At 38.7% G+C, this 23,219-nt stretch overlaps 1 long non-coding RNA gene across 3 annotated transcripts in view; it reads left to right on the top strand.

Annotated features, from left to right (window-relative positions):
* LOC123590384 overlaps window positions 1–22,791 on the top strand; it is a 37,798-nt gene extending 15,007 nt beyond the window's left edge. For 2 of the 3 annotated variants that reach the window (XR_006708736.1, XR_006708735.1), the window contains 3 exons: window positions 2,315–3,800; window positions 5,533–5,594; window positions 22,476–22,791. This is a non-coding gene — a long non-coding RNA (uncharacterized LOC123590384). Of the gene's footprint in view, window positions 1–664; window positions 3,801–5,532; window positions 5,595–22,475 lie in introns of those variants that run through there. The other variant, XR_006708734.1, reaches the window with a different exon arrangement.
* Window positions 22,792–23,219: the final 428 nt, after the last annotated feature.

Here is a 23,219-nt window from a genome sequence, read left to right as displayed (position 1 = left end):
GCTGGTATTTAGGAAACTCTTCTGGTCCTGACTCTTCTGCCCATCTAGTATTATTACTTCTTTAGCCTAAAGTCACCACCACAAGGTGAGAAACTTGGTCATCTAAAGAAGCCACCCAGGCCCTCTTTTTTACATCACCTAATCCTAATTTTCTACCTAGCACTTACCACTCACTAGAGATTTTCCTTGTTTCTTTTGATTATCCTCTTAGAATTTAAGCTTCGGAGGTGTTATCTGTCTTTCTTTATGGCTGAACAGTCAGCATCTAGAAGAGAGTCAGGAATATACCATATGTCATTGAACCTAAGATGACATCAATTGTAAGATACACCATCACTTCCTGTATGTCAGAATTTAAAAATGCTGCCATTTAAACTATGGGACATGCTGTCTTGTCACGTTAGACTTTTTGTTTTAATTTACTGAGAAGCTCTTTTAGATTTACTTAGAAAGACCATAGATTTATCATATATATTAGTGTACACACTCTAAAAATGGGAATATAAGCAAAATAAATCGGTTAAGCTATTCTTTTTTTTTTTTTTTTTTTTTTTTAATGTTTATTTCTGAGACAGAGAGAGACAGAGCATGAGTGAGGAGGGGCAGAGAGAGAGGGAGACACAGAATCCGAAGCAGGCTCCAGGCTCTGAGCTGTCAACACAGAGCCCGACGTGGGGCTCAAACCCACAAACTGAGATCATGACCTGAGCCAAAGTCAGTCACTCAACCAACTGAGCCACCCAGGCGCCCTGGTTAAGCTATTCTTGAAACAACTTGAAGTGCAAGTTTTCAGTATTAATATTCAATGACACGTTGCCAGTATACAGTATTTCCCACACCTTACCATTGTCTGTGCCATCAAGAGTGTCAGTGAAGCAGTATTTCTTGAAAGATCGCTTCATTATTGTCTTTGAGATTTTCTTCCCAGAAGGTGACATTCAGTGTGCAAGTTTTGGTGCTTATGGCAGTCAAGGCCTAGTAGACAGCAACTCTAAGACCGATCCTGATTTCAGAAATTTCAAAATGTGAAAAAAATATACATCTTAAAGTTTCAAAAATAGGGTTGGGGGTACTCAATGAATAGTTTTTGAATATTTCTTTTTCTTTAATGTTTATTTATTTTTGAGAGAGAGAGATACAGAGCACAAGCTGGAGAGGGGCAGAATGAAAGGGAGACACAGAATCTGAAGCAGGCTCCAGGCTCTGAGCTGTCAGCCCAGAACCCGACGTGGGGCTTGAACTCACAAACCACCAGATCATGACCTGAGCCAAAGTTGGACGCTTAACCAACTGAGCCACCCAGGCGCCCCTCAATAAATAATTTTTGAATACTTGAATAAATGACTGCTGTCAACTCTCCGTGTTCTTGAGCAAGCCAGTTTTTCCTTGAGCCTTATTTTGAACAATTTAAAAAATAAACAAAAACCAAAACTCTGATCAACCTACTCTTCAAGGGTTCAAGGTTCTAGGGCAAACACTAAGACTCCCTCCACTCAGCTGTTCTTTCAGATAATTAATAAGAGGTGCCAGACCACAGATCAGAAGATGTGTTATGTGAAGCCTCAGGATTTTTGCCACGTTAGGCTGGGCCCTTTCTCTCTCCCTGGTTGTAGGTGGTTAGTATATAGTACACAGAGCACCGTCATCAGAGAGAAAGGAGCTAATTAGTGAGAGGATTTACACACAGGAAGAAATGTATGCCTAACCTCTATATAGCTCAGTTCCCAGGATGTAGAGAAGGGATGGCCTCTGAACTCATTGCCAAGGTTAGAAAGTACTTGGAGGGGCCAGTGACCAGGCCTCTTGTTGCAGCCATGGGAAACTCTCTATCCAACATGGGGGTACCTGGCCTAGCTGCAGATGATCCAATGGGCAGAGGTTAAAAAATCTTGGTTGTTAAATAAGATCTGTCTGTACATAGTCCTCAGAATCCTAACTCCAGATGTGACTGAATTGCCACTTTGTAAATACAGAATTGCTCTTTTATAAACCAGAAGCCAATGCCTACAAACTGGGGAGGTAACTTCATGAACCCCAGATAACCTGTATATATGCATACCACCCAGCTAAAAATATCTATAGGCTCTACCCAGCATGGCTACTTACACCAATTCATCTCCATGGCCTTACACATACTATACATCTCACTATGTTTCAGGAAGCCCTATCTTGGATACAGTGACCTCCTGCACATCAGTCAAAGGACTGAAACTAGAATAGGAAAATCAGGATTGGTTTCTACTTTGTTTCTTCTACTACTGAAAGTATCTGACTCTATTGTAATTAATTGCTTCCTGCCTGTTTCTTTCCCTAGGTTATGAGATACGCCCCAGAGAACTGAGGAAGAACAATGGAGTACATTATTAACTAAAATCAGTGCATAATTTTATTTTTTTTAAGCATTCTGGAACAGATAATTTATCACAGTTTGATGCCTCAGGAAACATTCCATTTTGGTTATATGACACAGAGAGAAGCTCTCTTAAACTTCCCCTACAGACTCCTTCATATATTTGGCATGATGTTAATTCTTCAGGCTGGTGTGGGAATCTTCTCTTCTCAGCAAAATTTGAATTTCTACTTCTAGATTAGAGTCAAAGAAGGATTAGAAAGATGTTCATTTTAATATTTAAAGACCACTTTAGGAATACTTATAATATCCTGCTAGTTATGAATGTATTGCATTTACTAAAAATTGCTAAGTACCTTGCCAAATTTTTGTTAATATTATAATCAAAGGTACTTAGTTACTGGTATTTCTGCAGCCACTGAAAATGCCATGCAATTATATACAGAATATATTTTCTCTCTTGAAACTGAAAAGCCCTAGAGGTTCAGACTAATGGCTGTGCTCTTCCAGATACATTATTCATTGTAAACTAGCTTTCCAGAATCCTACATTATGGAAAACTAATTACCTGTCACATTTTTAAACACATGTATACTAATACATATTATGAGCATTTTGAACAATCTTTCATTCCTAGTCAACTGTTTTTTGCTGTGTGCGTGTGTGTGTGTGTGTGTGTGTGTGTGTGTGTGTGTGTGTGTTTAACCGTGAAGGCAAAGTTTAAAAAATAGAAAAATAACAAATTAGGAAAATTTGACACAATTCATTATTAGAGAATGATAAGTAAGTAAAATGGAGGATGAGTAAGAGATCTACATGCTGAATCAACTGTTAAAATGTAAGTCTTTCTTGCTTTTGATTCTGTACAGATGCCAGCCCTGAAATGGAGGTGGTAAGAGATGTGTTTCCCAGTTGAGGACATGAAAGACACCACTCACCAGTTGTGGGCAATACCTACGAGGGGATTAGATGGGAACTTTTGCTACATGCCCTGCTCCCCACATATGAAAGTTTCCCAAAGCATAATATATCCAATTATATGCCTGGATGGGGTTTTCAGGTCACCCCAGACCAGTCTTCTGTCAGTAAGTTCATCCTTTGGTGTAGTTTTTAGGGAAAGATATTCAAAACTAGTCTCAAGTACAAGTGTTCAAAAACCCTGGGGAGTCCTGAAAAAATACAGAGAAAACTTAAATAATAACAAATCAGGTACAATTGTATTAGAAATATCTAGAATACAGATCTCCTCCAGTCAAGCTCTCTCCATTTGTTCTACCACCCTGCACTGACATCTTATTAAATTTAGAATGCAGTTAAAATCCTGCAAAATTCTATATGAATTGTCCCCTGCCACCCTATCTAATTAGCTCCTACTACTCTCTCCTAGTGTTCCTGGCTTCCTCTACTTCAACTATCAGAAGGTGCCTGCAATCACTGCATCCCTTACATAGTAAGTACAGTAAAACCTTGGTTTATGGGCATAATTGTTCCAGAAACATGCTTGTAATCCAAAGCACTTGTATATCAAAAGCAAATTTCAAGAACCTTTGGTTCAGTGGTGATCATGTGACATTCGGCATCACTTACTACTGGTATTGTTAAGACATCGCTCATTTATCAAGTTAAAATTTACTAGAAATGTTTGCTCGTCTTGCAGAACACTCGCAGAACAAGTTACTCACAATCCAAGGTTTTATTGTATTTAATAAATGTTTTTACAAGTTTACAAAAAACAGAGAAGTTTCATATATACATTTGTGTGTGTGTGTATATATATATATATATATATATATATATATATATATATATATATGTTTGCATGCACATATGTATGTGATTATTTGAATAGTGGTGTTTTATAGTTTTCAAAGTACGTTTACTTATTTCCTTTGATTTCTATCTTGTTTCCAGAAACTTCCTAACAGTTTCTTTCTGTCAGTTCTCTAAAAACTCATTAGATTATTAGGACATAAGTATTTGGTAGAAATAATTAATAAAAAAAAAAAAAACCTGACTCAATCAATGCAGCTTGTTGGGGGTATTGAAAAAATAATTTAATCCAAAAATCAATGGGAAAAGTTCATTTATTGCTGTCAGGAAATACATGAAAAAGTCAGTGACTTCAGTTAGGAGAGTCAGCCAGAAAGTCCTGGAAACAAGGTTAAGACCAAGTACACAGATGCAGGATGGAGGGACGCAGCTAGCCAGGATTCAATTCATGTAAGGTGAAGAAACTGCATTTAAGGAAACCTTGTGAATCATAAGACAAGAGCCTCAGACCAGAGCAAAAAGTCATGCATCCTTGGATTGAAAAGCCTGTTGTGTCTTTAAGCCTCATTTGTATGAAGGTGATGATGCCATCATGGTACCAGGTGATGAGAGTGGAAAACCCAGGCTCAACTGCCCTCCATAGGAAAAATAATTAACATATGTGTTCAGATTCTGTTTATGCTTCTGCAATAAATGGAAGTCATTGTCTAGGTCAAATGGGAACTGCCTTACCTGCTTCCTCCTGGCTCCAAGTCCTGTCTACAGAGGAGCTGGGTGTTGGCCACACTGCTGTGCTCACTTGCTCAGCTCGGAGCTTTCTCCCCTTCACTAGTGATATCACAGAACATCAACAGAAAGTGCTTATGTGTTACAGGTCTCTGTGGTCGAGGTGTGAAGTTAAATGTGTGAAGTTGATTTAAAAGCTAGGCCGACGGGGCACCTGGGTGGCTCAGTCGGTTAAGCGTCAGACTTCAGCTCAGGTCATGATCTCGTGGTCCGTGAGTTCGGGCCCCATGTCGGGCTCTGTGCTGCCAGTTCAGAGCCTGGACCCTGCTTCGGATTCTGTGTCTCCCCCTCTCTCTGCCCTTCCCCTCCTCATGCTCTGTCTCTCTCTGTCTCAAAAATAAATAAAAGTATTAAAAAAAAAAAAAAAGCTAGGCCGCTTTTTGAAGAATGTTGAATGAAGGTTCTGAAACAACCAGGAGAGTGATACAGCCTTCCCCCTCCCCCACCAAGTTTTTATCAGGAAGCAATTAAAAGAGATAATGGATCAGCTCACACTGGGACTAATCTGCCATGAGTTATTGTGTGGGATATTGTATTTTCCAAAATTAACATTGCAATATTTCATGTTCCACATGCTCTCCACACCTTGCCTTTCCCCGTTGCTTTCCACTTGAAATTGGAAATAGAATTAAAGGAGTAAAGAAGTACAGGAGATATTACCTGACTTTTGAGGCTTCATCATAAGAAGGTCAGTTCTGTCTGTCTGTCTGACTGTCTCTCTTTCTCCCTCTCAATACTCGGCCTTGGGATCTGGCCACCATGTTTTGGAGAAGCTCAAAAAGCTAATGTGAAGACACCACATAATTGCCAGGCATGTGTGAGACTGAGTTTTCACTTGATTCCAGCTCTCACTTTGTTATGCAGCAATTGATATGTAATACAGATTTCATGTTCTTTGCTCGTTAACTTTCATTTTGGAGGCTTGCCATAGCCATGTTCTACGTGACTTGCTTTGGGTTTCTGCATGTGTCATACACTCCACACGGAATGCTCTTCTCCTCTTCTAAGCAAATACACATTCTTCATTTTCATTTCCTGGCATAACCCAAAATCTCTCCTCTAGGGTCTAATGCTATTCTTCCTATTCTGCATATCCCTACACTCAATGAACTCATTTATACTGTGTTCCTCTTCATTCAGGTGTGATTTGTCTTTCTTTCTCTTTGTTTTTTTTCCCTCAGGGCCAAGTCCTGAATATTTAATTAGACCACTAATGACTGGAAATTACAGGAGAGGCAGAGTGGGGAGGTGGGTAAGAACATTGGTTCAAGGCCCAGACTGCCCACGTCAGGAGAGTGGCTCTACCACCTACCAGCAGTGTGCCCTTGGATAAGCTACTAATGTCTGTATCAGTCAGGGACCTACCAGAGAAAGAGAACTACTAGGAGATCTATTCCTAACTATGTATACATACACACACATACAGAAAAGACATTGATTTCTAGGAATTACACAATTGTGTGACTGGCTAGGAAAATTTGAAATCTGTTTTCTTGCCACTCCACCTGACAAGATCCCAACTCTGGACCAGGCTAGCCGTCTCCCATTTTCTTGCAAACTGGTGTTGGAACAATGTGAGCTGGACAACGAGCATTACATAGTAGACCTCATCCTGTCTCTGACCGGCTCCCTTTCCCCTTCCTCTCAATAGCTTTTTCAAACTTTATCTACTGCTCCCCACTCTGCCAGAGGATGGGGGGAGCCCTCCTCTTTCTCTGGCCAGTCCCTTTGCTGAGTTGTAAATCTCATCCATTAGTTTCTTCCTAAAACTCTCCCTAATTCTAGCTCATCCCTTTTATTTTCAAGCTTTCTATTTGTTTTTCTTCTTAACATATAAACTTTTCCCCCCTCTTCCCTAGGTCGGTCTTTAGCTACTGGGCCTCCCTTCGTCAAACAAACTTCTTGAGAAAGTAATATATTTTGCTCTCTTTTTAAAAAATTTAAATTTTAGTTTTATTTAAAAAAATATTTATTTTGAGAGAGAGACAGAGAACGTGAGTGGGAGAGAGGCAGAGAGAGAGGGAGAGAGAATCCCAAACAGGCTCCACACTTTCAACACACAGCCTGATGCAGGGATCGATCTCACAAACTGTGAGATCATGACCAGAGCCGAAATCAAGAGTTGGATGCTTAACTGACTGAGCCATCCAGGTGCCCTATTTTGCTCTCTTTACATCCTCACTTGCTATTCATTCTTCCATCCGTGGAAATCTGATTCCACCTTTACCTTTCCACGGAAACTGTGCTTACAAGGTGACCTAAACCATAGATCCAAGAGATGATTAAAAAGCATCTTGAGCAATGTTTAGTCTCAGCAGCTCTGGACACTGTTTACCACTCTGCTTTGCTCAGACCCCTGTCTTCTCTTGGCTTCTATGGCTTTCTCATAACATTTATCTCCTTCAATGTTCATTGTAATTGCTTAGTACCCCATTTGCTCAGATTGGTAGGACATCATGGATTGTTCTCAGGTCATCAGTCAAATATGTAAGAACCTAGAGACTCACTTAGTGCAAAGGGGCCATTCTTCTGTGCAGGTGCCAGGGGAAGAAGGAACTGAAGACTCTCACAGTCCATCGGGAGACTTGTTTTTCAGCTGCTATTACTTGTCACTGCCAGTTAGCATTCCTGTGGAAAACCTGGGAGATATGGAGCCTTCAGTTCTCTTCCTAGAACAATGGAAATGCTGACCAAATTGAACACCTGGGTTTATCTAAAGAGAAAAGAATTTTGGAACTTTAAATGGCCAGTTTTAAAAAATCCTGCCTAATTGGGCATTATCGTATTTCACATGGATTAGCTTCCCAGTGTAAGAAAATTTAAGTATTTCTTAGAATATTTCTTCATGGAGTTTAGACATATAAATTATATTTTTTAAATATTTTCTTGGGGTTGTCAAACTAATTCTATTAGCATTAACATTCTTGGTTATTATTTGTTGACTGTAATTTGGACAGTTCCTGGCTTATACAGTGTTATTAGAGTTAAATTTGTGGGCTGTAACCTTAGGGTATAAATTTTATAATCCTCCATTTACTATGAAAATATAAGAGGTGGGTTTTAGGGATGTCAAACTGTAAATGTAAAGAAAGCTAAGGGGTCATATAATAATTGCCTCAATTGGCTGATGGGTAGCTCTAAGAAAATGCAATCATTGAAAAGGGAACGTGAGTACCTCGAGGTGAATTGAGTGAGTCACTAGTTTTCCTGAAGACCAAATCACAAGAAATACACTGAAATCATAATAGAAGGTAGGACATCAGCTTCATGCTGGTTGTCCTTTTTTTCCTACCTGAAAAAACCACAGCAAAAATAGCTGACATTTATATTATGCTTGTTATATATAAACACTACTCTGAATGCTTTGTATCTATTAACTTTTTAAATAAATTTTATTTATTTACTTTGATGCAGGGGAGGGGAGAAAGAGATAGAGAGAGAATCTCACGCAGGCTCTATGCTCAGGCTCAGCTCAGAGCCTGACACAGGGCTTGATCCCACAAACCATGAGACCATGACCTGAATCAAGATCAAGAGTTGGTCACTAAACCAACTGAACCACCCAGGCACCCCTACATCTATCTGTTAACTTTTTAATTTTCACAAAAATACTGTGAGAGAAGGATTTTACTCTCCTCAATTTTTGTGTCATGTTCTCCATGAAACACAGAAAAATGAATTATTTTCCCCAAAGTCACATAGCTAGTTTTAGAAAAACTATCATTTCAATTTAAACTCTCTGAGTTCATTGCAATAATGCCATTGCAACAAAGCTCTATGGCTCCATTTTACTAACGTGAATGACCACAGCTGCTCCTGTTTTTTATTTAAAAAAATTTTAAATGTTGGGTGCCTGGGTGGCTCAGTTTGTTAAGCGTCTGACTTCGGCTTGGGTCATGATCTTGCAGTTTGTGAGTTTGAGCCCTGCATCAGGCTCTGTGCTAACAGCTCAGAGGCTGGAGCCTTCTTCCGATTCTGTGTCTCCCTCTCTGCCCCTCTCCTGCTCGTGCTGTCTCTCTCTGTCTCTCAAGAAATGAATAAACGTTAAAAAGTTTTTTTAAATATATTTTTTAATGTTTATTTATTTTTGAGAGACAGAGACAAAGCATGAGCAGGGTAGGGGCAGAGGGCAAGGGAGACATAGAATCCAAAGCAGGCTCCAGACTCTGGGCTGTCAGCACAGAACCCGATGTGGGGCTAGAACCTAACCCATGAACTGCAAGATCATGACCTGAGCCAAAGTCAGACGCTTAACCAACTGAGCCACCCAGGTACCCCTAGTTTTTTTATTTTAATACTCTTTTATATTGCTTCCTCTTTTGTCACAAGAAAAGGACAGAAAAGGCAAGTATAGAACAAATAAGTGTTTCTCCCCTGGGGTGCCTACTATAGACCACAAGGCAACAAGAACAAGAAATGACTGGTGTTACTCACTGCAGGGCATCAAGGTAGTGAGTGGGGTGGGGGGCAGTGTCTGGACTAGGAGTTGGGCGAGGGATATGCAAAAATGTAGGAAGGTTTGAGGGCATCTGCAGTTCTCCTGAATCAGCAACATTTTGGATATTTATAATTTTTTCAGAAGAAAAATGTGCAGTGACTTCTATTCCATGTTAGATCATTGAAAGCTGCTAAAATAGAAATTACTGTGAATGCTCAGCAGATGTGGAAAAAAATCTGATGGTCTTTTACTGACTACATGTAAAGTAATGTCTTGCTGATACTCCTTATGAAAGCTGAGGTGTTTGATAATTGTGTTGTGGAAGTTATAAAGTAGAAAAATGTGTAAGTGAATCAATAAAAGTACTTCCCAATTATTGAATATATTTCCATTTTTTTAAATTTTATTTTCTATTTTTTTAAATTTACATCCAAATTAGTTAGTATATAGTGCAACAATGATTTCAGAAGTAGATTCCTTAGTACCCCTTACCCATTTAGCCCATCCCCCCTCTCACAACCCCTCCAGTAACCCTCAGTTTATTCTCCATATTTATGAGTCTCTTCTGTTTTGTCCCCCTCCCTGTTTTTATGTTATTTTTGTTTCCCTCCTTTAAGTTCATCTGTTTTGTCTCTTAAAGTCTTCATATGAGTGAAGTCATATGATTTTTTTCTTTCTCTGACTAATTTCACTTAGCTTTTTACCCTCCAGTTCCATCCACATAGTTGCAAATGGCAAGATTTCATTCTTTTTGTTTGCCAACTAATACTCCATTAGTCCATATATACATCCATATATATATGCCACCTCTTCTTTATCCATTCATGCATCGATGGACATTTGGGTTCTTTCCATACTTTGGCTATTGTTGATAGTGCTACTATAAACATGGGGGTGCATGTGTCCCTTCAAAACAGCACACCTGTATCCCTTGGATAAATGCCTAGTAGTACAATTGCTGGGTTGTGGGGTAGTTCTATTTTTAGTTTTTGAGGAACCTCCATGCCATTTTCCAGAGTGGCTGCACCAGCTTACATTCCCACAAAGAATGCAAAAGAGATCCTCTTTCTCTGCATCCTCGCCAACATCTGTTGTTGCCTGACTTGTTAATGTTAGCCATTCTGACAGGTGTCAGGTGGTATCTCATTGTGGTTTTGATTTGTATTTCCCTGATGATGTTGAGCATTATCTTGTGTGTCAGTTGGCCATCTGGATGTCTTCTTTGGAGAAGTGTCTATTCATGTCTTTTGCCCATTTCTTCACTGGATTATTTGATTTTTGGGTTTGATAAGTTCTTTATAGATTTTGGATACTAACCCTTTATCTGATATGTTGTTTGCAAATATTTTCTCCCGTTCTGTCAGTTGCCTTTGAGTTTTGCTGATTGTTTCCTTCTCTGTGAAGAAGCTTTTTATTTTGATGAGGTCCCAGTAGTTCATTTTTGCTTTTGTTTCCCTTGCCTCCGGAGACGTGTTGAGTAAGAAGTTGCTGCGGCCAAGATCAAAGAGGTTTTTGCCTGCTTCCTCCTCTAGGATTTTGATGGCTTCCTGTGTTACATTTAGGTCTTTCATCCATTTTGAGTTTGTTTTTGTGAATGGTGTCCATTCACCATTTTATTTTGTGAATGGTGGTCCAGGTTCATTTTTTGGCATGTCGCTGCCAGTTTTCCCAGCACCACTTGCTGAAGAGACTGTCTTTGTTCCATTGGATATTCTTTACTGCTTTGTCAAAAATTAGTTGCCCATACGTTTGTGGGTCCATTTCTGGGTTCTCTATTCTGCTCCATTGATCTGAGTGTCTGTTCTTGTGCCAGTACCATACTGTCTTGATGATTACAGCTTTGTAGTATAGCTTGAAGTCTGGGATTGTAATGCCTCCTGCTTTGGCTTTCTTTTTCAAGATTGCTTTGGCTATTCAGGGTCTTTTCTGGTTCCATACAAATTTTAAGATTATTTGTTCTAGCTCTGTGAAGAATGCTGGTGTTTTTTGATAGGGATTGCATGGAATATGTAGATTGCTTTGGATAGTATTGACATTATAACAATATTTGTTCTTCCTATCCAGGAGCACAGAATCTTTTTCCATTTTTTTGTGTCTTCTTCAAGGGCTTTCATCAGCTTTCTGTAGTTTTCAGTATACAGATTTTTTACCTCTTTGGTTAGATTTATTCGGTTTTTGGTGCAACTGTAAATGGGATTGATTCTTGATTTCTCTTTCTGTCACTTCATTGTTGGTGTATAGGAATGCAACCAATTTCTGTGCATTGATTTTATATCCTGCAACTTTGCTGAATTCATGAATCAGTTCTAGCAGCAGTTTTTTTGTGGAATCTCTTGGGTTTTCCATATAGAGTATCATGTCATCTGTGAAGAGTGAAAATTTTACCTCCTGGCTGATTTTGATGCCTTTTGTATCTTTGTGTTGTCTGATTGCAGAAGCTAAGACTTCTAATACTATGTCGAATAACAGTGGTGAGAGTGGACATCCCTGTCTTGTTCCTGACCTTAGGGGGAAAACTCTCAGTTTTTCCCCATTAAGGATGATATTAGCATTGGGTCATTCATATATGGCTTTTATGATCTCGAGGTATGCTCCTTCTATCCCTACTTTCTTGAGGGTTTTTATCAAGAAAGGATGCTGTATTTTGTCAAATGCTTTCTCTGCATTTATTGAGAGGATCATATGGTTCTTGTCCTTTCTTTTGTTGATGTGATGAGTCACATTGATTGTTTTGCAGATATTGAACCAGCCCTGCATCTCAGGTATGAATCCCACTTGGTTGTGGTGAATATTTTTTTTAATGTATTGTTGGAGCTGGTTGGCTAATATCTTGTTGAGGATTTTTGCATCCATGTTCATCAGGGAAATTAGTCTATCGTTCTCCTTTTTAGTGGGGTATCTGTCTGGTTTTGGAATCGAGGTAATGCTGACTTCATAGAAAGAGTTTGGAAGTTTTCCTTCCATTTCTATTTTTTGGAACAGCTTCAAGAGAATAGGTGTTAACGCTTCCTTAAATGTTTGGTAGAATTCCCCTGGAAATCCATCTGGCCCTGGACTCTTGGTTTTTGGCAGATTTTGTATTACTAATTTGATTTCCTTACTGGTTATAGGTCTGTTCAAATTTTCTATTTCTTCCTGTTTCAGTTTTGGTAGTGTATATGTTTCTGGGAATTTGTCCATTTCTTCCAGATTTCCCATTTTATTGGCATATAATCGCTCATAATATTCTCTTATTATTGTTTTTATTTCTGCTGTGTTGGTTGTGATCTCTTCTCTTTCATTCTTGATTTTATTTATTTGGGTCCTTTCCTTTTTCTTTTTGATCAAAATGGCCAGTGGTTTATCAATTTTGTTAATTCTTTCAAAGAACGAGCTTCTGGTTTCATTGATCTGTTCTACTGTTTTTTTGGTTTTGATAGCATTAATTTCTGCTTCAATCTTTATTATTTCCTATCTTCTGCTGGTTTGGGGTTATTTCCTGTTCTTTTTCCAGCTCCTTGAGGTGTAAGATTAGGTTGTGTATCAGATCTTTCTTCCTCCTTTAGGAAGTTCTGGATTGCTATATACTTTCCTCTTATGACCGCCTTTGCTGCATCCCAGAGGTTTTGGGTTGTGGTGTTATCATTTTCAATGGCTTCCATATACTTTTTAATTTCCTCTTTAATTTCTTGGTTAGCCCATTCATTTTTAGTAGGATGTTCTTCAGTCTCCAAGTATTTGTTCCCTTTCCAAATTTTTTCTTGTGGTTGGTTTCGAGTTTCATATTGTTGTGGTCTGAAAATATGCACAGTATGATCTCAATCTTTTTATACTTACTTAGGGCTGATTTGTGTCCTAGTATATGGTCTATTCTGGAGAACGTTCCATGTGCACTGGAGAAGAATGTATATTCTGCTGCTTTAGGATGAAATGTTCTGAATATATGTTAAGTCCATCTGGTCCAGTGTGTCATTCAAAGCCATTGTTTCCTTGTTGATTTTTTGATTAGATGATCTGTCCATTGTTGTGAGTGGGGTGTTGAAGTCTATGAAGTGGAGTGTTGAAGTTGAAGACTATGGTATTACTATCGATGAGTTTCTTTATGTTTGTGATTAATTGACTTATATATTTGGGTGTTACCACATTTGGCGCATAAATGTTTATAATTGTTAAGTCTTCTTGGTGGATAGACCCCTTGATTATGACATAATGTCCTTCTTCATCTCTTGATACAGTCTTTATTTTATTTTATTTTATTTATTTATTTTTTGGTTTATTTATTTATTTATTTATTTTTTTCCCAATATATGAAGTTTATTGTCAAATTGGTTTCCATACAACATCCAGTGCTCATCCCAAAGGTGCCCTCCTCAACACCCATCACCCACCCCCCTCCCTCCCACCCCCCATCAACCCTCAGTTTGTTCTCAGTTTTTAACAGTCTCTTATGCTTTGGCTCTCTTCCACTCTAACCTCTTTTTTTTTTTCCTTCCCCTCTCCCATGCGTTTCTGTTAAGTTTCTCAGGATCCACATAAGAGTGAAACCATATGGTATCTGTCTTTCTCTGTATGGCTTATTTCACTTAGCATAACACTCTCCAGTTCCATCCATGTTGCTACAAAGGGCCATATTTCATTCTTTCCCATTGCCACGTAGTACTCCATTGGATAGTCTTTATTTTAAAGTCTAGATTTTCTGATATAAGTATGGCTACTCTGGCTTTCTTTTGTTGACCATTAGTATGATAGATGGTTCTCCATCCCCTTATTTTCAATCTGAAGGTGTCTTTAAGTCTAAAATGGGTCTCTTGTAAACAGCATTTAGATGAATCTTGTTTCCTTATCCATTCTGTCACCCTATGTCTTTTGATTGGAGCATTGAGTCCATTGACGTTTAGAGTGAGTACTGAAAGATATGAATTTATTGCCATTATGTTGTTTGTAGAGTTGGAGTTTCTGGTGGTGGTCTCTGGTCCTTTCCAGTCTTTGTTGCTTTTGGTCTTTTTTTTTTTTTTTTCATCTTTTGTCCCCTCAGAGAGTCCCCTTAAAATTTTTCAGGGACGGTTTAGTGGTCACAAACTCTTTTAATTTTTGTTTGGGAAACTTTTTATCTCTGCTTCTATTTTGAATGACAGCCTTGCTGGATAAAGAATTCTCGGCCACATATTTTTCTGATTCAGCACGTTGAATATATCCTGCCACTCCTTTCTGGCCTGCCACATTTCTGTGGATAGGTCTGCTGCAAACCTGATCTGTCGTCCCTTGTAGGTTAGGGACTTTTTTCCCTTGCTGCTTTCATGATTCTCTCCTTGCCTGAGTATTTTGTGAGTTTGACTATGATATGCTTTGTTGATGGTCGGTTTTTGTTGAATCTAATGGGGGTCCTCTGTGCTTCCTAGATTTTGATGTCTGTGTCTTTCCCCAGGTTAGGAAAGTTTTTCGCTATGATTGGCTCACATAACACTTCTACCCCTATTTCTCTCTCTTCCTCTTCTGGGACCCCTATGATTCTGATGTTGTTCCTTTTTAATGAGTCACTGATTTCTTTAATTCTTAAATTGTGCTCTTTTGTCTTAATGTCCCTCTTTTTTTCTGCTTCATATTCTCTATAAGTCTGTCCTCTATATTGCTGATTCTCTATTCTGCCTCATCCATCCTTGCTGCCGTGGCATCTGTCCATGATTGCAGCTCATTTATAACATTTTTTATGTCATTCTGACTATTTTTTACTTCTTTTATCTCTGCAGAAAGGGATTCTAATCTATTTTCGACTCCAGCTAGTATTTTTATTATCGTGATTCTAAATTCTGGTTCAGACATCTTGCTTGTATCTGTGTTGGTTACATCCCTGGCTGTCGTTTCTACCTTCTCTTTCTTTTGGGGTGAATTCCTTCGTTTTGTCATTCTGAAGGGAGAAAAGGAATTATGAAGGTAGAAAAATTAAAATTAAAAAAAAATTAAAATTAAAAATATATTAAAATTTAAAAATTAAACATATACACACACACACAAATCGAATAAATGATGCTAGATCCTAGGTGTGTTTTGGTCTGGGTGTTGAAAGTGGTTCGAGAGATTAGAGAAAAACAGGGGGGAGAGGAAAGGAAGTTGTTTGAGAATTTGAAAAAATGAATACACTGAAGTAGACTAAAAGATAATGGGAGTAAAATAGAACTTGAAAATTTTACACAAAAGTAAAGAATATAGTAAAAAATTAAAGAGAAATATTTTTAGTAGAAGTTGAAAGTACAAATGAAGTTTTTCTCTTTCTGCATTCAAGACAAAGAAAAGAAATGAAAAAGAAAAAAGAAAAAAAAAGGAAATAGTTTGAAAATTTGAAAAAGTGAATACACTGAAGTAGACTAAAATAAAATGATGGAAGTAAAGTAGATTTTGAAAATATTTACACAAAAGTAAAAAATATAGTAAAAAATTAAAGGAAAATATTTTTAATAAACACTGAAAATAAAAATGAAACATTCTCTTTCTATATTCAAGAAAAAGAAAATAAGTGAAAAAGAGAAAAAGAAAAGAAAGAAAATTGAATAGATGGACCTGCTAACGGATTGAAATAGGACTGAAATTACTTTGTTTTCCCCTAGAAGTCAGACTATGAAGCGCTTTCTAGTCCATAAACTAAGCAGACAGTGAGACTTGTGTTCTTGAAGAGCAAGGTTGCCCCAATTGGGTGGGGCTCAGTGTAGCGGCTCCATTCTCCACTAGATGGAGCTGCTAGCCTACTGGCATGGAGTGTTGCGGTGGTCATAGGTGTGTGCACGCATGTGCAGGAGTGGTGAAAATGACACCAGCCAGCTACCCAGTCTGTTCTCCCCGATCAGCAATCATGCACCCGTCCTCTGTGTTCAGCTTTTGTCCACTCCCCACTTTTTCACTCTCAGTGACCAGGCCCCAGGCAGTAGCTCTCTCCCAAGTTTTGTCTCAGATGTGGCTGTTTTCCCCATCCCCTTACTTCTGAAGGACTGTGGCTTTGACCTGTTCTTCCCCTCTGTGGGAGGGTCTTACCGAACAATGGCCGAATGAGCAATGGCCGAATGTCGGCTGCACCCAGGAATGCTTGCTGGACCCTGCTGCTGCCAGTGCCCCGAGACTGCAGCCAGGTGCCAGCCTGCCCCAGAAAAAGTTCGTGAGATAGTGTAGCAGCAGCATTTCAGGGATTACAGAAAATCACAACATACATCTGGCACCAGGCTTCACCCTTAATGACCTTGTTCCAGCACCAGTGAATGTGGCCATTTTCTGGGGTCTGCTGGGACCAGGTGGCTTCAACAGTCTCTACCAAATGTCCTTCCAGCAGTGGAACCGCTTTTCCCAGTGTGGCCCGAGAACCTCCCGGACCCCACTCTGTTCCTGGGGATTCACCCATCCCACCAGAGCACTGCCAGGTATCGAGCTGTGGAGTTGCAGACTTTGCACTCCCCTTGTTTACAGTCTTAATGCAATTTAAACCCTCTCCTTTCTCCCTTTTTAGTTTAGCCCCTGCAGCTGTTTCCAATTTTCCACTTTCTCTCCAGCTGCTTTTGGGGAGGGGTGCTTTTCCCGTATTCTCTCCCCCCCACCCCCGTCTCTGTCCTCTCTTTGCCTGCAAAAGCACCTCTCTGACCACTGTGGCTTCTTGCTCCCCAAGTTCACCTCTCTGTGCCATGTACCCGTTGAAATCTGTGGTTCAGGTTGTGCAGATTATTGTGTTAATCCTCCAGTCAGTTTTCTAGGTGTGCAGGATGGTTTAGTGTTGATCTGGATGTATTTCATGGACGTGAGACACACAAAAAACTTCCAAACTGTTCCGCCATCTTGGCTCCTCCCCTCAAATATATTTCCATTCTTAAGAGCAAAACTTTTTTTTGAATGACATAATTTTTCATCCTCAAATTCAAAGGACTGATTTTGTCTCTTTGGTCTTTTGGACTGAGTTTCCACAGGACCACAGATCTTGTCAAATGTAAATTATCAAGGAATCTATTTTCATATTTCAATTATAAACCTCAAACGCCTGTGTTTGAATAGTTCCTGTGAAAAGAAACTTACTACACACAAGGCAGCTTATTCTATTTTTAAAAAGACAAACTGAAGTATCAGAACATTGATATTAGGTAATTGTCAGAAAATGTTTTCATGATATGTAAGTACAAAATATTCCTCATAGTTTGTGGCTAAACTAATGTCCATCTGACAGAGGTGTAGCCAGGATGTGCTTTTGAATCTGTAACTACTAGTGTTTTTTTCTGTTTGTGTGTGTGTGTGTGGTGGTGGTGGTGGTGGTTTGTTGTTGTTGTTGTTTTTCTTAGAGGGAGAGTGTGAGAAAGAGTGGAAAAGGGAGAGAGAATCCCAAGCAGGCTCCACACTCAGCTCAGAACCCAACACAGGGCTCGATCCCATGACCCAAGGATCATGACTTGAGTATAACTACTAGTTTAAAGGACTCCTCATCTATTCCTTTCTCTCCACACCTGGGTTTGGACCCAAGGTTGCCCAAATGCCAGTGCCCTCTTCCATGTTCCCCTAATACAGGGACCTGAATCTAGGGACACACTTCAATGCAGTGATGTACCCAGTGTCACCACCCTACCGACTCTGACAAAGAACAATTTCTTCATGAAGAATGTTTAGAATAGCAAACCTCTATGATTACATTTCCTAATTGTCTACTTAAGACAGTTTTTAGTTTTTCTGACCTTAAAAGACAGACTTTTAACACAAAGAGCAGGCTTGTTTCAGAAATCTCATTGAAAAATTGTAATGGTAATCAAGAAAACTTGCCCTTTTAATTGTAATACTGACATAAACAATTTAAAATTCTTTTTTATTTAATTTTTTTAAGTTTTGTTTATTTATTTTGAGAGAGAGTGAGATAGAGAGCAGGGGAGGCACAGAGAGAGAGGGAGAGAGAATATTAAGCAGGTTCCATGCTGTCAGCACAGAGCCTGATAAGGGGCTTGAACCCATTAACTGTGAGACCATGACCTGAGTTGAAAAAGTGTCAGATGCTCAACTGACTGAGCCACCCAGGGGCCCCAAACAAATTAAAACTCTAATAAGACAAAGGCTTTCTTTTTTTTTTTTTTTAACATAAAATAACCACATTGAAGGTCCCAGTGTGGCTCTAAGACAATGGATACTACTCAACACTCATATGAGAAAAAGGACCAGAGAAGTAATTACTGGAACTTGATTGTGTAATATTGGATTTGAAAGTCATCCAAGATATTAGCATTGTCCTAGAACGGAAAGCTATGACATCCCCAAATACCATAAGGTAATATTCATTACAAGTTATACTGGAGGTATGTGTGGGAAGGAAACATTATCAATATTTTTAGCAGTTTTCCTTAAAGAGTGAGAATGTATTAGATATACATTTGCAACAGTGAAGTGATATATTTTCCTTTCCTCTAAATTATAATGTTCTGGGACTTTCCACCTAGTGAACCAGTGGGTTTCAGGGCTTCAGAGAACACACTATTTATTGCATGGATGCATTTAGAGCTCTTGTAAAAGCAGGCTCTTGGGAGGAAACATTTGTTGAGAGAGAAGAGGATTCCTTTATTTCCAAACTCCTTGAAGTCTAAACTTAAAATTGTACTAGGGAGCACAGGAAAAGGGAGAATACAAGCTGTGATGTGGGAAGGCTGCAGTTGACATGGGGAAGAATGGGAGAGCTCCAGGAAAAGAAGTAAGTGGAAAGGAAGAAGGAAGGGGACGTGTTCAGATCTGTGACTTCTTCTTCCCCATTCCAGGTCAAGTTCTAGGGTGGAACATTAAAACAAAATCAGATAAGGTTCAGGTAAATGGGAGCACGTGGACTTTCTCCTCATTTCCCTGGGCACAGGTTGGGATTTCAGGTCCTGTCAAAGAAAAAGAACAACAAACAGGTGCATCCAGGTGACAGATTGGAATGGTTGAGGGGATGCTCTCACCAGAGTAGAGGGAGTCAGTTCCTCTTCTAGTCTCCCAAGGCCAAGTTCAAATCACTGAGGGACCAGCACAAGGATCTGATCAGGATAGAGAAAAGACTACAAGTTCCCTTCTGTGAGTTTCAGCAGCAGATACCAGGAAGATGCCCAGTGTCCAAGCAGGATGAGAAATGGCCTCACAGAGTTCAGGGAGGGCCAGGAGCACAATGCTGGACCTCGCCTAGAGCTCTAGACCCGAGAATCCTTTTCTCTTCACCTCTATACTCAGATACTCTCTGATAGGGGAGACAATAAATGACTGAGCAATTACCTGAAATAAATGAAGGTAAACCAAAATAGGCTTTTAAAAAATAAGAGAGCCAATGTACCTTTAATTGGCAAGTTTAATTCCACTTTTGCTTCAAGTCTTTATAGGATAAGGGCCTCGGATCAAGATAAGTAGGCCTCCTTTATTTTCTAGAAAAATAGAGAATGCTATACCTTCCTTCTTACTCTTGCCCTCATCTCATGGTATTGCAGAAATGCTGATTCCTCCACAACAAAACATTACTCTAGATGTATTTGTTAATTTTATTTTGTGCAGGCACTAGCTGCCATTGAGAAAATAATTTCATATTTTCCATTATCACACCAGCGTTATGGTCTGTGGCAAAAACATTGCTATATCCTTCCCAAGCCCTGTTTCTTTTTTTCCTCATGGGCACACAGTTAAATTACATTTAAATTCTATCTCAGCCTTCCTAGTAGTAAGGTGAGGTCATATGACTGCGTTTTAGTCAATGGAATGTGGATGGAAATTACATAGGCCACTTTTAAGCCAGTACCCTAAACTTCCTATGCAGTCCATGTTGGTCTTTCCCTCACCCGTCAGCTAGATCTAGGTAAGGACTCTGGCTGGAACAGCCACTGGATGGAATATGCCTGGGTCCCTTGAATGACTGCATGAGACAGTGCCCCAATCTCCACCTGTCAAGAATTGTGAAGTGTCAGGATTTTACTCTACTTGCAAGATAGCAAGTAAACTTATTACTGTTCCTTGGATCCTGGCAGAAGACCCAAAACTTCTGAGTCAGAGACAAAGTACTTTCTATTCCCTGCAAAACTAGTAGCCAGTTTTTCATATTGGCTTGTATCTATTCTTGCTTCCCAAGTTCCGTTCATGCAACACAGGACACGTGAGAGATGTCTTCACGTGTGGTGGGCTACATTACGGAAAAGGAACACTGAGTTTGGGGAATTCACCATGTTGATAGGAAGCAGAAGCAAGACTGTGCTTTGTCATGGAGAAGACATTATCTCATTTTTCAAGGTTGCCCGCAGCAAGTGTGACTCTGAGAATGGCCCTGGTAAGGAATGGTTGGGAGTCTTGACATGACTAATAAAATTTGCAGTGATATTCAGAGCCCCTGCAGAATTGGGCAGGAAACCAGCCTTTAGTGGCTGAAGCCACTGAGTTCTTGGGTTTCTGTAGCAATTAGCCTATCCTGCCTGATACATAGAGTCCCCTGGGAAGAACCTTCCTTGCTTATCCCAGAAGGTAGCAGTAATTCCTTATTTTCTTCTGTCTTATGCTTCATTTTCTCTATCTACAGCTAATAAATATCCAGGGGCTAGATGTTTAGACTAAAGAAAGTATTCATTTTTTTCTAAAGTAACTTTATTTTTCTCAAAATTTATGACTAAAATTCAAGTATCAAAGTTTCAGTTTTATAAGGTTCAGTGTTAATTTTCTTATTTAAACATATCCATATGACAAATTTGATTAGTGGCAATTCTGACAAACTGACAAAGATTTTCAAGCTGTCTCAATTAATGAACCATTGCTAAACATAATAAATACTATTACTTTTAATATACTAGTGTTTATATACTAATAGTAATAGTAAGTATACCATTACTATTATTAAGTTTTTAATAGCTATTTATTTTACTCATAATGGGAAAGTCAAGTGTTAAAAATATTGTACTAATGCCTGTTATGGAAAAGAGCTAGCAGTATGATGTTTTGTAATATCCAGGGAAAGCTAGCAAGATCATCAGAATATATTTCTTCTCCATGAGCTACTATTGTGAGTTCTTTTAATGTTTAATGCTGAACTAGGAAATTCAAAAGAAGACACAATTTTCTGTGGAAAATAGTGTGAATTGAGTTGTTACTAGATCCCATATGGTATTAAAGTACTATATCTCATATCAAGTGTAAAACAACAGGTTACATTGCTTGAAATAATATTTAACATTTTCCACCACTGACAGAAGTGACAAGTATCATTTGTGTTCATAATGAATGTCTGTCTTTCATTTTGTTTTATTATTTACTTCTTTTTAAAATCAATCTTAAATAAGTTTTTAACGTTTATTTATTTTTGAGAGACAGAGAGAGAGAGAGTTTGAGAGTGCAAGTGGGGAAGGGGCAGGAAGAGAGGGAGACACAGAATCCAAAGCAGGCTCCAGGCTCTGAGCTGTCAGCATGGAGCCCAATGTGGGGCTTGAACCCACAAACCTTAAGATCATGACCTGGGCCTAAGTCAGACCGTTAACCAACAGAGCTCCAGCTGTCTTCCATTTTAAAGATGGTTCTGATCTGCCACCTGCAGAATAAGTCATTTGAGTGTCTTTTCAGTAATAGAGATAGATTTATCCATTCCTACTCCTCCCACCCCCTTTCTGTCCTATTTAAGGGCAAATTATACAATGTAACCTGAAAACAAAAAGAAAAAATTGTCCCACAGGGGATTGACCATAGAACTTTGACCTCATTACTGTACATTAGCACCATTTTCTATTCAAAAGAACAAGCCTGTCACAGATAATAGGTCCCTGCTCCTGTAACAAGTATGTTCCTAATCAATTTTCTGTTTTCACAGGGTTTCAAGCAAGCTGCACGATGACTGTATCACACTGAGTTATATTTCTGTTTGAATATCGAGGCATAATATATGTTTCTCCTGCTAGAAGTGATCTTCTGAGATTTTATATTTTGTAAAAATAAGAATTTCCTATCTGGATTTCTGGATAACTTAATTTATGACTATTCAGCCAACTTCGATGTCTGATACCCACTGTGGCAAAACTAGTGTTGTCCATAATAATATATGGATGGATGCTATTTCCTGAAGTGATTTGTTGATGTTTGTTTCTCCAGCAGATTTATGTTGTCTATTAAGTCTTTCATCACCATCTGGTATAATTAATGACTCGTGAAACTTGCCTCTTGTAGCACAAAATCCATCACATGGCAGAAATGCAGATGGGCATTCCATGAGATGAGCCAAGATTTTGAACACAAAGCCTTCTTCAGCCAGCTGGGAGCAGATATATGAAGAGCCCTTGTCACCTGAAATTTATTCTCCTTCCCTATTCATTGTTCCAGAACATAGGGCAGCAGCTAGAATCTGTGGCTGAAACTGAAGTTTCAGTGAGCAGTATGGTGAGCCTAGTCCAAACCTATGTCATCATCCAAATGTTGACTTCAGATTTCACTGATATTTACCAGTACCTTTGTTTTCTTGTTTTTCATTCACAGCCCTTTCCTTTACTCAGTATTTTGTGAAATTCTATATATTATATGTTAGATTATTTGCTAGACATTTTGTAGTTTTATCGCTATTGTTCAAGGTATTCTATTTCCTGGCATATTTTCTAGTTGGTTGCTGCTGCTTTAGAAGTTGTTGATTTTTACATGTTGATCTTGTACTGAGCAAACTTGCTGAACTCCCTCATTCTCTGCACCAATATTGGTTATTTTGTCTTTTCCTTTCCAATTCTTACACCTCTTATTTCTTTTTCTTATGTTTTCCATATATGGATATAAGAATGTATATAAGAATACATATATATATATGTGTATATATATGTATATATATATGTATATATGTATATATATATGTATATATGTATATAGGTATATATATACATATACATATATGTATATATATACATATATGTATATATATATATACAT

Source organism: Leopardus geoffroyi, chromosome B4, assembly GCF_018350155.1.
Source record: "Leopardus geoffroyi isolate Oge1 chromosome B4, O.geoffroyi_Oge1_pat1.0, whole genome shotgun sequence".
NCBI lineage: Eukaryota > Metazoa > Chordata > Mammalia > Carnivora > Felidae > Leopardus > Leopardus geoffroyi.
The sequence above is the reverse complement of the archived record's forward strand: the minus strand, read 5'-3'. Positions and strand labels throughout refer to the sequence as shown.